This window comes from Rhinolophus ferrumequinum, chromosome 3 (genome assembly GCF_004115265.2).
Source record: "Rhinolophus ferrumequinum isolate MPI-CBG mRhiFer1 chromosome 3, mRhiFer1_v1.p, whole genome shotgun sequence".
Lineage (NCBI taxonomy): Eukaryota > Metazoa > Chordata > Mammalia > Chiroptera > Rhinolophidae > Rhinolophus > Rhinolophus ferrumequinum.
In genome coordinates, this window is record NC_046286.1 from 50,996,378 (window position 1) to 51,008,553 (window position 12,176).

At 35.4% G+C, this 12,176-nt stretch overlaps 1 protein-coding gene across 1 annotated transcript in view; it reads left to right on the plus strand.

The window, feature by feature from the left end:
• The first annotated feature begins 357 nt into the window (after positions 1-357).
• MANEA (mannosidase endo-alpha) overlaps positions 358-12,176 on the plus strand; it is a 61,690-nt gene continuing 49,871 nt past the window's right edge. Inside the window, exon 1 of the mRNA XM_033103217.1 lies at positions 358-515. The gene's annotated coding sequence lies outside the window, so the exon portion shown is untranslated. The remainder of the gene's footprint in view (positions 516-12,176) is intronic.

Sequence of the window (12,176 nt, forward strand, 5' to 3'; positions counted from 1 at the left end):
TCTTCCAAGTAAAGTTCCATTTTTTTTCAAAGGCAAAATAGTTCCTCAATTTAAAAAGTTTGAAAACAACCAGTGTACTCGATCAAGTTAGATGCAACTTCTGAATGCTTGCTATCAAAAACAGCTGTCCTTTATTAGTGAGAGCGTCCCAGCGGAACCTTAGACGACCAACAGTTTCTAAGAGAGGGGCGGGTCCTTGGAGAAAGAGGATGGGAATCCAACCCGATTCTGCTTTTTCTCCACTAGTACAGGACGGCCTGAAAAGCTCTTCCCTCTTTCATCCACGCCCCTCCCACCTCTCAAAGATAAGAGGGGCCTGTGCCCGGGGAACCAGAGCCCCGCCCACCCAGTAAGCCCCGCCCCTCGGGGCTCCCGGAACTCGCTGCGCTCGTCTTTTGGGAGGCGCGGTTGCCTGAGCTTGCAGCCGGGAGGCCCTGGGTGCTGTCTCTCTGTACTTCCATCCTCAACAGCTTTGGCGGCGGAGTCTCTGCTGGTGACCGGACTCCCAGACCCTGGTGAGTAAACTGAGGGCCTCAGAGCCCCGCAGACGCGTTTGCGGCGGGCGCGGGGCCCACTCCCAGCGCCTGTGCGCTCCTGCGCCAGCCAATCTGCTCGCCGCTCCCCTGCCGACGGCCTTTGACCCTGCGCCCCTCCGGCCGGCGGCGGAAGGCGGTGAGCTGCGAGCCTGGGGGTCCCGGGCCGCCCTCTCCGTCACTCTTACCCTTAGTTTTGTCTAGGTTAGTCCTGTTGCCTTGTACCCTGCCTTATCCCCGCCCCGCCGGCCTTGTCTCCGCCACTTTGGAACGGAACCTCTGGTCGCCTCGGTTTCTTTCTTCTCTCCCCACCGCATTGGGATTTCGGGCTTGGCGGAAGCCTTTCAACACTTGTCTTTTTAAACCCAGACTGCTGCTGGGCCGGGGGCCTATGCGCAGGGGGAAGGGTCGAGGCCTGCCCGGCTCGGGTTGCAACGCGGAGGTCGCGGTCGCCGGTCTCCCGGTGCCATGGGGCGTCAGGAGCTTAGAGCAAGGATGGGAGGCCCCGCAGAGATGGTTTTTCCATTCACCTGTTAACTTGTTCGGCACTAGCATCGTAGGCTTATCTTTGGCTAAGTCTCGGGTGCAGCCGTGCTGGACTAGGCTTTTTCCATTGTCTAGAGAAGCACATTGAAATTCAGGGAGTTACGATAGGTTGCTTTGGTTTTATGGCCAAGACCTTACAGATAAGTGTTAAAGGAAAATGGAGTAGTGTTTGTGTTTTTTTTTAAAATGGAGGATAATATGTGAATTTAAGAAAAGACAAATAGTACTGGAATGGGTTATGTTAACGTATTTAAACAATAGTTTGAAAAAATACAAAATAAAACTTAAGTATTGGTAATATTGTCACATTGTTTGCAAATCGTTCTCATCATCTGTTAACCCGTTCATATTAAGCTGTATGTAAACCCTGAAAAAAACGGTCCAGTGAATCTTAGGATTTTTCAGGCTCCACGCATAAAACAGTAACATTATGAATAGTAAGTGTATGATCAGAAAATAAGCTGTCTTGAGATTAAATTGGGGCTACAATTTATGAGTAGGTAAAAGATAATCATTGTTTGTTGAGTCCATAATGTTTAAATGAAAACATGACCTTATGTCAGCAATTTTTATCTGTCACAAAAATCACGGTGTTATATTCTCAAAACTTGGTTTGTCTGATGTGTTACAGGAAAGTGGAATAGGAGTTCTAGAGCCAGACTTGCCCTGCTCCTTGCTACTTGCTTAACCTCAGACAGGTTACTTACTGTTGGCTAGCTCAGATACTTGGATCAAGTTGCCAACTGCTCTGTACCTTATTTCCATCACCTGTAAAATGGTGTTAAAAAGTTCTACTTCATAAGTTGTGGTGAAAATTAAAAAGAAAGGATGAGATTATCCTTCACTTAATTTTTGTTAACCCAACGGTGTAGGTGTTTACATTAAAACGACTTGGGCGGGATTCTTGCTACAGAAACTGATTTTGAAAGTTCCAGATGTGTCTTCTAGTACTAGTTGTTTATTTCCAGTGGTGTCTTAGAAAATAAAATTGAAGGAAACAATACCAAAAAAAAAAGCACCAGAAGTCTGTATAATAATAGTTAAAAGGTGAAATCCTTTTGGCGTTTTTGAATAACAGGATAATAGCAAATACTTTTTGAGATGATATTTGACATCATAGTGCTTCTGGGTCGCTTAGACCTCCTTAGACCTTCAAGTCAAAAACTAGCATTTCAAAGGTTAAATGCACAAAACACAAAAATAGAAGCCATAAAGTTGCAAAAGAACCTATAATGTAAGGTAAACTGCCCTTTGAAGATAACAGATTTTCAATAGGTAGTAGTACCTTGAGTAGGTTCTTGTTTTGAAAACCTATACATCTGCAATTAACTTGCAACGTTTTTTTTCTCTCAGGTGACTTCTGAAACGTCTTTCTCTTGTTGAAGCCAAATAAATAGTTCCCCTACTCCTTTCCTGTGAGATCATTAGACATTTTAGGCATCTCTAGGGTTATTGTGGTTTTGCTATGTTAGACATGATAGTTTTTATTAAAATTGATTTTTTAAAATTGGATCTATTTATTATTATTCCTGTATAAGTTCTGTATAGACTATACACATGTCGAGTATATGTATTGTCAGTAGAATCTGTTTATATACCCTTTGCCCCAAGTTTATACCAATGTCCAAAACAAGAGCCAGAAATTAAATTGTTTAAGCTGAACACTAATGGTCACTGACTATGTATAGGATATATTGGGCCCTACTAGAGTGTGACAATAAGGACTGCATTTCTAGACCTTAAGGAGCAAAGTAGTAGGGGATATAATACATGTAAACAAATAGCATGGTGCAAGACATAAATTTAAAAAGCACATAATGCTGTGACAATAGAACATAGGAGAAAGAGATCAAGAAGAGACAACATTTGACTTGTGTCTTGAAGAATGAGTAGTATTTCAAAAGTTAGCCATATAACAAATAGGCATTTAGAGAGAATAAATGTTTTGGTTATTGATTGTTTGCCAGACACCCATCTTTTATAGTAATCATCATCATAAATCCTTGTTCATATTCAGTATTACAATAAGCCAGAAATGATGCTAAGCATTTTATAATATTTCATCCTCAAGAAAAATTCTATGAATGAGTTACTAACTCGTACAGATGGGGAAAAAAACAGGGAAAGATGAGGTCACTTGAATAGGTGAAATAGATAAAAAAATGGCAAAGCTGGAATTTGAACTCAGGTATTGGACCAGCAAAGCCCATACTTTTAATCACAATGATCTGCCTTAATTTTGGTTGTGATGACTTGAAGTCCGGAGGTTGCTGTAGAACCAGTGGATCATCTATATGATGTGATAAAAAAAAAATCTTAAGTGAATGAATTAAGTAATGTAAAAAGAAAAGAGGGACCAATTTAAGAAGCTACATTGACAGAAAAGAGGGAAAAAAAGGCAGCGACTTTCATAAATCAATATTTTATGTTTTATGTTCATGTATAGGTCCGAGAAATGAATATAACAAATGTGAAAAGTTTCAGAACTAGTTGTTGCCTTACATTTCTTTACTTTTTATTTATTTTTAAATTTAGTTAGTGTTTACCATTTGATTGAAGCATTGCCCTTTTACATTTTCTATCACATACATTATCATGCATTATTCACAGAACAACTTTGTTAGAAAACAAAACACGTAATATGTTTGTTTGTTTTTTAAGAAGAGATTAAGTGACTTTCTTGGGGTCACACACATCATGGCTGATTTGAACTTAGACCTTCTAGTCCAAGATCAATATTATTTCCATTATATATCCTGACTCTTTCATGCATTTCACCACTCAGCTGTCGCATCTCAAAAATCAACGTCTTACTGATTTCTAAATCCAGTAGTTATCGCTCCCGTTCGTTGTGACTCACCAGTATTTGTTACCATTTATTATTTTCTTATAAAATATCTACCCCAAACAATTTTTTCTTTATGAAGGATTATGTTCTAATTTTAAAAGACAGTGTTAAGGATATATCACTGTATTTTCACACCTAGAGGTAATCATTATGTTTACATTATTTTCTTCCTCCTCTGTGTGTATCTTTAATATACTTGAGATCATTTGTTCATAACTTTCTTTTACTACTTTATGGGAATTTCAGGACAACAAGTCAGAGGTAGGCTATCATGGTCATGTCATTCCTTTATTCCTATCTATAGGACTGTCACATTGCACAGGTAGGAATTTCATTCTCTGGAGTCGTGCAGTGCAGAGCTTGAAGGACTATGAATTGACCCTTCCCAAATTAGCAGGTATTAGGTTATCTAACAGCTCATGTCCTCCAGTGTGCAGATGGGATTCTTTATAAATGTTTCCCTTATTAATTTTCAAATCAGTTTAGACTTACAGAAAAGTTTCAGAAATAGTGCAAAGAACTCAATAATCCTTGTATGTTTTCCTACAGATTGATCAAATGGTAATATTTTACATTTGCTTTATCATTATACACACACATACACACTTATATAGTACATTGTATACAATTACATATACATTATGTGTAATGTATATGTATGTGTATAGATCAGTGTGTGTCTAATATGTTGTCTAATATTTTCTCATTATTAAATCAAATTTATATTTTTGACAAATACTATTGCAGTGATTCTGTGTCCTTAGGGCATTCTCTCAGGAGGCTCATATCTACTTCCAAAATTAAGTGATGGAGTTAATTTTGATCACTAGTTTAAGGTGGTGTCTGCTAGGTTCTACACTGTTAAGTTACTATTTTTCCCTTTGTAATTAATTAGGTATTTTTTGGGAGATACTTTGCCAATATGTAGATATCCTGTTTGTCATCAAATTTTTTCTCCCGCATTTAATATACATTGATGATTTTTGCCTGATACAGTTATTGTGGTAGTTGCCAAATGGTGATATTCTAATTTCATTATTCTATTTAAATGTATTAGTTGGCATTCTTTATTCCATTTTTTTATTTTTGCATTTTAAAATATATCTATGGATTTATGAATTCTTTATTTTAATGCCTATAATTTATTATTCCTCTTTGTTATTTTGATGCTGAAATTATCCCAGATTTAGCCAGTGTTTGCCCCTCCAAGCTGGTTCCTGTGTCCTATGGATGTGCCCCCTACATTTTTGAGTATATCCATACTTGCAAGATGTTCTAGGGTCATCTTATACTTTACCATCCACAGTCTTAGAATCAACATTTCTCCAAGGAACCTGGTTCTTTTCAGTAGATATGGGTAGTATTTGAAAACCAAAATCTTGATGTCATATGTGTTCATTGCTGCTGGAGTTTCTTTGGTTCTAGACTCCCGCTGTGGACAGAGCAAGGAAATAATGTGAATATATTTATGGGTACACACACACACACACACACCCACACCCCTACACCTGTTTATTGATCTGATAAAAGCCACACATCCATACTGATACTGCCAATTACAATCTGACAACACGTTTCATTCTGGCTTCCCACTTTCTATAATTATAACCCACTTTTTTTGTCAGTGAAAACCCTGGGCCCCATTTTCCAGCATATAGCTTATTTGCTTACTTTTAGGGTATAAAGTATTTTAAGAATTGCTAACCTGTACCCTTGCAAAAAAACAGAGAACTTACTAACTAGAGTTCAACATGCAATATTTGTTTGTTTTGAGTATGAAATCTAACGTGGCTCAGAAAGACAAAACTAGGTCAAACGGTATACTCAGAGAAGAGTCATTTCCATTCCCCAACCCTCTTGTTACTCTACATTCTCATCCACCCCATATTTTCTATCCCGTTTCTCTTTAACCCTTGTAAATAATTAACCTATTAGATTCTTGTTTATTCCTTCTGTGTTTCTTTGGCTCACTTACATATTTTCTAATTGCATTTTGCTTTTTTCACTTAGGCGCAGTATATCCAATACATTATGTGATTTCAAAGAGCTCATCCTCATTTTTCACCTAAATACTCCAATATTTTACAATTATAAACAATGCTGTATATGAATTTATGTACTATTGGTTGTGTATTTTCAAGGTGAATTCTATGAAGTAGGATTGCTGACTCAAAAGGTAAATGAGTGTGTGATTTTGTTACATAATATATTGCCAAATTCCCAAAAGAGTTGTACCAATTTGCATTTACTCGCAGTGCATGGGAGTGTTTTCTCTTGCCAACAGGATGTATTTCATACTTTTTATTTTTTGCCAACATCATAGATAAGAAAGGATATCTTTGTGTAGTTTTCATTTGCATTTTTCTAATTTTGAATGATCTTGCATATACATTTTCACTCAGTTTGTCAATTGTCCTTCCCCTTTGTTTATGCATAGTGTTTTTTGATACATATGTTTAACATTTTATGTAGTTCAATTAATGTCTTTTCCTTTGTTGCTTCTGAATTTTGAGTCATAGTTGTAAAGTTACTACACTCAGATGATAAGGGAATTCAGGTGAGATTATTTAAGCATTTGAATAATTCTGAGCCCTACAATGTGTATTATTATTCTTTGGGAGATTGGGGTAGGAAATAGGTTGTTTAAAACCCTTGGTTCAAAAGTGGCAGAGAAGCCGAGACTATCAGTGGATTGTGGCAGCTGAGAAAATGAACAGTTTTTGGCAGTTTCATGGCTTTGTGTGGATCAGAATTGGAATTCAGGGCCCTTCCGTGGCCATAAAAGAGAAGGGATCTTGAGAAATACCTGTGACTTTGATTTGAGAACCCGTGGTTGTAAGGGAGTTTAAGGATGAATGAGAAATAGACCAAATATTCAGAGGGACTTAAACACAGTTTTGAAGATGTTAATTTGTGATTAGATCTGCCTCTACTCTAGCAGGCTAGAAGCAAAAATAAGCTTTCTCTGAATGAAAATAACATATAGAGCTTCTCATTGTCTCTAAAAATTTTCATATACAGTCTCCGGCATTCAGTGAAAATAAACCTAGCTTAAACACACACATAAAAGATAGCGACTGTCCAGATATTAAGAGAAAAACAAACAAACAGGCAATAGAAACAAAACAACATCAAATTCAGGTTATTTGAGGTGGACTTTAAATAAATGGGATTAAAATGTTCAAGGAATTAAGGACTAAGATGGAAAATTATAGGAGAGAACTGATGTTCTTGGAAAGAGTCAAATGGAAATTTTAAGACTAAAATTATACCTGAAATTAAGAAGTTACAGCTGAAGAGAATTAAGAAACTGAAAGAACGTTCAGAATTAACTATTCAGACTGAAGCGTAGAAAGAAAAGGGAGGAAATAATTTATTTTTTAAGAACTAAATGGGACATAAAATTCTAACATATATGTAATATAGTCCAAAATGAGATATGAGAGAGCAAGAGAGCAATAAATAATGGAGCAAAAGCAATATTTGAAGAGATAATTGACAAGAATTTTACAAAGCTAAGGAAAGATATCAGCCCATAAATTTCAGCATTTGAACCTAAAGCAGCTTAAATATTAAGAAAACTTTACTATATACATGTTTCATGGGAAAACAGCTGAAAACAAAAGATGAGAAAATATTAAAAGTAGCCAGAGGAAAAAAAAATGTGTTGTCTTTACAGAATCAAGAGGAAAAACAAAAAGACCCACACAGGTGAGTTTTCAACAGAAATAAAGATAGAAGGTGATGGGTGGTACAAAAAGAAAATCATTGCCAATTTAGAAGGCTATACATATTTGTCAGAGAGAAGAAAACATAAAGGTATTTTCAAGCAGACTAATGAGACAGTTTATCAGCAGCAGACCTACACTAAAAGTCCTATTAAAAGAAATTATTTCTTCACTCTAAGGAAATTATTTTGAACGGAAGTATAGAGTTGCAGGAAGACATGAAGAGCAAAGGAAAGGATAAAAATAAGGAACATTGACTGTACAAAACAATATGATATCTGGTGTGGTTTACAATATATGTAAAAAATAAAATACCAAAATGAGAGCACAAAAGTTGGGAGTTAAAGTCTTCTAAGTGTGCTTTCATTGTTTGAGAAATAGTAAAGTTCTAATTCATACTATATTTTGACAAGTAAGAATACATTCTGTAATCACTAAAATAGTAGCAAAGAGAATATATAATTAACAAGCAAATAAAGAAAATTGAAACAATTAGAAAGTAAGAGAAAATAGACCATGTAAGAAACAGGTCCATAAGAAAGTAAGGGTAGATTTAAGGCTTTAATATCCCTATATGCAAAATATTAAATGTACTGAATACTACAATTATTGGACAAAGATTATACACAAAACTCATTTCAAAAAAACCTAATTATTAAAGGTAACAATAAAATGATGAAAATGATACTCGGTGCCAACATGAACCAAATGAAATGTTATAGCTATATTAATAGAATAGAATTTAAGTCAAAACCCATCAGTAGAGATAGAAAGGAACATTTCATTATAAACCAAAATTTAATACTTCAAGAAAATAGAACAGTCCTAAATGTCTCCACCTAATAACATCAATTAAAGTTATATAATATAAACAGTTATAGACATGCCACAGTGATATTGGGGGTTTTTAACACTAGTAGAAGAAAGTGAGTATATGAAACAAACAACATTCTTAGTATATTTGATCTGATAGACACATAAAACTCAGTAATCACGAGCTGCAGAGTATTCTTTTCAGGTGCACATGGGACACTTATTGAAATTGGTCGTAGGTTGAGCCTTAAAGCAAGTCTCCACATATTTCAGAAGATTCTAATCATACTGGGAATGTTTCCAGTGGATTCACACTGAAAATGAGTAACAAAAAGATGACTAGAAAATCCCCTAAATATTATACATTTATCAATAAGTCATCAAAGAATAAATCATAATGAAAATTATAATACATTTTCAGCTAAGTAGCCATGAAAATACAGGAGTACAAAACTCATGGGATCCTGCTAAAAATGTACGTAGAGGTAAAGTTATCGTATTAACTACGTTTTTAGTAAAGTACAAAGGAGAGTTCAGGGATGATGGCAGCAGCAGCGATACAGTGTTTGAATCTTCCTGGAATAATAACAACGGAGCAGGAAAATAATAAAACCAAAAGAAACATCTGCAACAAAACTGAACTGACAAGTTATTTCTACAGATCACAAAATCTGAGTGGATGGAGACAGCTCACTAACCAGGTACAAGATTTATATTGCAGTCGGTCTCTGTGCAAAAGAAATCAGAGGGAAGCAGTAGTGCATCTGCTTCATCTTAACACAGGAAAATCTCTAAATACAGATATTAGCTGGAAAGGGTGACAGTTTAATTTGAGAATAGTGGCTGAAATGGAGGGGGGAGTGTCTTTGAAGTCTTAACAAGAGGCTGGAGCATCTTGCTTTCTAAGAACTCTGTAAAACTAAGCTAAAACTCGTTTTTCAGGACAAAACTCCATATTGAAGAATAAGGTCTGGAAATAACTTTCAAATTAAGCAGGGTGGGGACAAAATAGAACCTAAGGAAATAAAAAATTGCACATAAGTGTGGGAATAGAGAAAAAAACCCAACTGATTTCAGGAAAACTGCCAGACCATACTAAAACTTCACAAAAACAACAGAAGAAAGATCTCGAGAGCTGTGAAGCTGAAAGAACTACCACGATTCAACATCACTTCCAAAAATTAAGGGGAAATTATTTCATGTAATATAGTAAGTCTTCACTTAATGTCGTCAATAGGTTCTGCAACTTTAAGCAAAACAACTTATAACAAAACCAGTTTTGCCTAAGGGTAATTGATATAAACAAGAGTTAAGTTCCTACATCTCATCAGTTTTATAGTGAAACGACATTGAATAGAATGAAATCATTTGAGGACCTGCTGTCTTTAGCAACAGAAAAAGATTGCAGCCAAGTCCCATACAAAATAATTACAGGCCAAAAAGTTAATATACTTGTAGACACCAAAAGCATGCCAGAAATGTGTTCACAAAATATATGACAACTGTAATATCGAAATAGAAGTAAACAGTAAAAATAATTATATGAGATAAATGAATAGGTAAATTACAAATATGCAAACTGAGAAGTGAGGTTATCAGAAAATAATTAAAATTAACAGAAAAATTACTTCATAAGTTATTTCATAAATGAATGCTAGGAAACAAATACAAGAGATAATCCCTTATGAGTAATAGAGAATAAAGAGAAAGTTAAAATATTAAAATGAAGAAAGGGATAAAAAAATGCAGTTGTAAAAACTGAGCTAAAATTCAATAAAAGTAATGGGACTTGCTATATAAGAAAAGCAAAGCAGTGAAACAAATTAAAATTGAAAATATTTGCTGACAAAGAAGTTGTCAAAGGTTTATTTATTTATTTTCAATTACAATTGGCATTCAGTATTATATTAGTTTCAAGTGTACAGCATAGTGGTTAGACATTTACATATTTTATGAATTGATCCCCTCGATTAGTCTAGTACCCACCTGGCACTATACATAGTTATAATATTGACTATGTTCCCTGGGTTAGCTAACTTCTTAATAAGAGAGTTCCTATATGATTGTGTTTTCTCTGAGTTGTAAGGCATGGCTGTCTGAAGAGAATCGAAGTTGGTGATGGAGTAGCACGTTTGATTTAAAAAATGAGAAGGAACGAAATAATTCTTTTGAGGTTAGAAAAGTGAACATACTGGGGTGTCGTAATAGGATTGTTAAGCAGTCTGAAGTGTTGGTTTGAATATTATGGTCATGAATTCGAAGTGAAAAGTCAACATGGTTGTGCGTTTTTCCTCCAATATTCTGTGATTCTGGATCAAGATCAAGATAGGTATCATTTATTTGAGGTTTTCCCAGGTAAGTACTATAAAAGGAGACAAGTAAAGAGAGTTAAGGGTATTTGCAAGTGAGGAATTGCATTGCTGGACTGCGGTGTCACTAGAGAGAAAATGTAAAGAAAAGGAGAAATACAGAAAAAGTGATAGAGTCAGTGGAATGGACATCCCGATGAGGTCAAGGTTTTGCTAGAATAATACTAGTTAGAGGGGCTTCTAGAATAAAAGATTATGTTTACAAAATGAAAGAAAAAAATGAAATAGAGATTTTGGAATAGTCAATGATTGTAAATGACAAGATCAAGAGTATGAAGTATGACGTTTGAATTAGTGAAATGGGTGGAACAGATCATTAGAAGCGAGGCAGTCAGGGATTGTGCATCTCAACTACTGAATGGATCATCCAAGTTGGTAAAGTCACTAAAGATTAGTAACAAGTAGGGTAGGAGGGAAGACAGTAAGTCAGTTTCTGTAATTATCAGCGAATGGGAGATGGTTAGATTCAGAACATGGTAAAGTTTGATGCCTTGAATGTCATTTTTATAGGTGGTTCATCCTGATCTAAACTATGCCAATATTTTGTTTACAAGTCTTCAGTGGTCCCCTGGTGACCCAAATAAGAACTGTCCTCTCATTTAGGTACAATATGGGTTCAACATGCCACTACAGCTTTGCTTTACCGCACCATCTTTTCTGTGCTACAGCCAAAAGGTGCCTTATTTTTCATGTCCAGTATATCTCTGGGCATACTGTTTCTGACACCTATGGCTATTTTCTTTTCCCTATCTTTTCCACCAGCTTATGCATATTATACTCATTCTTCCAAGATTTTACTGTTTTTCCTAACAATTTTTCCCCAAATCCTTAGTTTATATGGCATTTCATTCCTTTATCTGCCTTCCACTTCTCTTTTGACTTACTCACTTTTCTTTGTTTAGTTATTTGCATATGTGTTTTCCCCTTCCTCATGGACACCTGGAACATAAGACTGTGTCTTACTAATAAACTTACCATGCTCCTTTTTTACGTAATACAGTTGCTCAATTAAAAATTAGGTACACATCTTTTTGTTTTCCAGAGTTTTTCCCCCCATATTCTTCGAAAAGAAATAAAATTTTGTTTGTTCCTTGGAGAACAATAAGGATTCAATTGTTTCTTGTTTTAAAGTCATTTATGTCAACTTTTATAATGCTTATTTTAGCTTTTATATTATTTATTGATTACATGACATACTTTAATGAGTTCAGCTTGTTGGTGTGGTTACAGTATATCCACATAATAGCAGTATTAAAATATAATAAAGGCTTCATGGGGAGGGGGTCCCTAAATTAGAGTACCGTAACAACAGAAAGTTTTATTTTGATAATCTTATTTT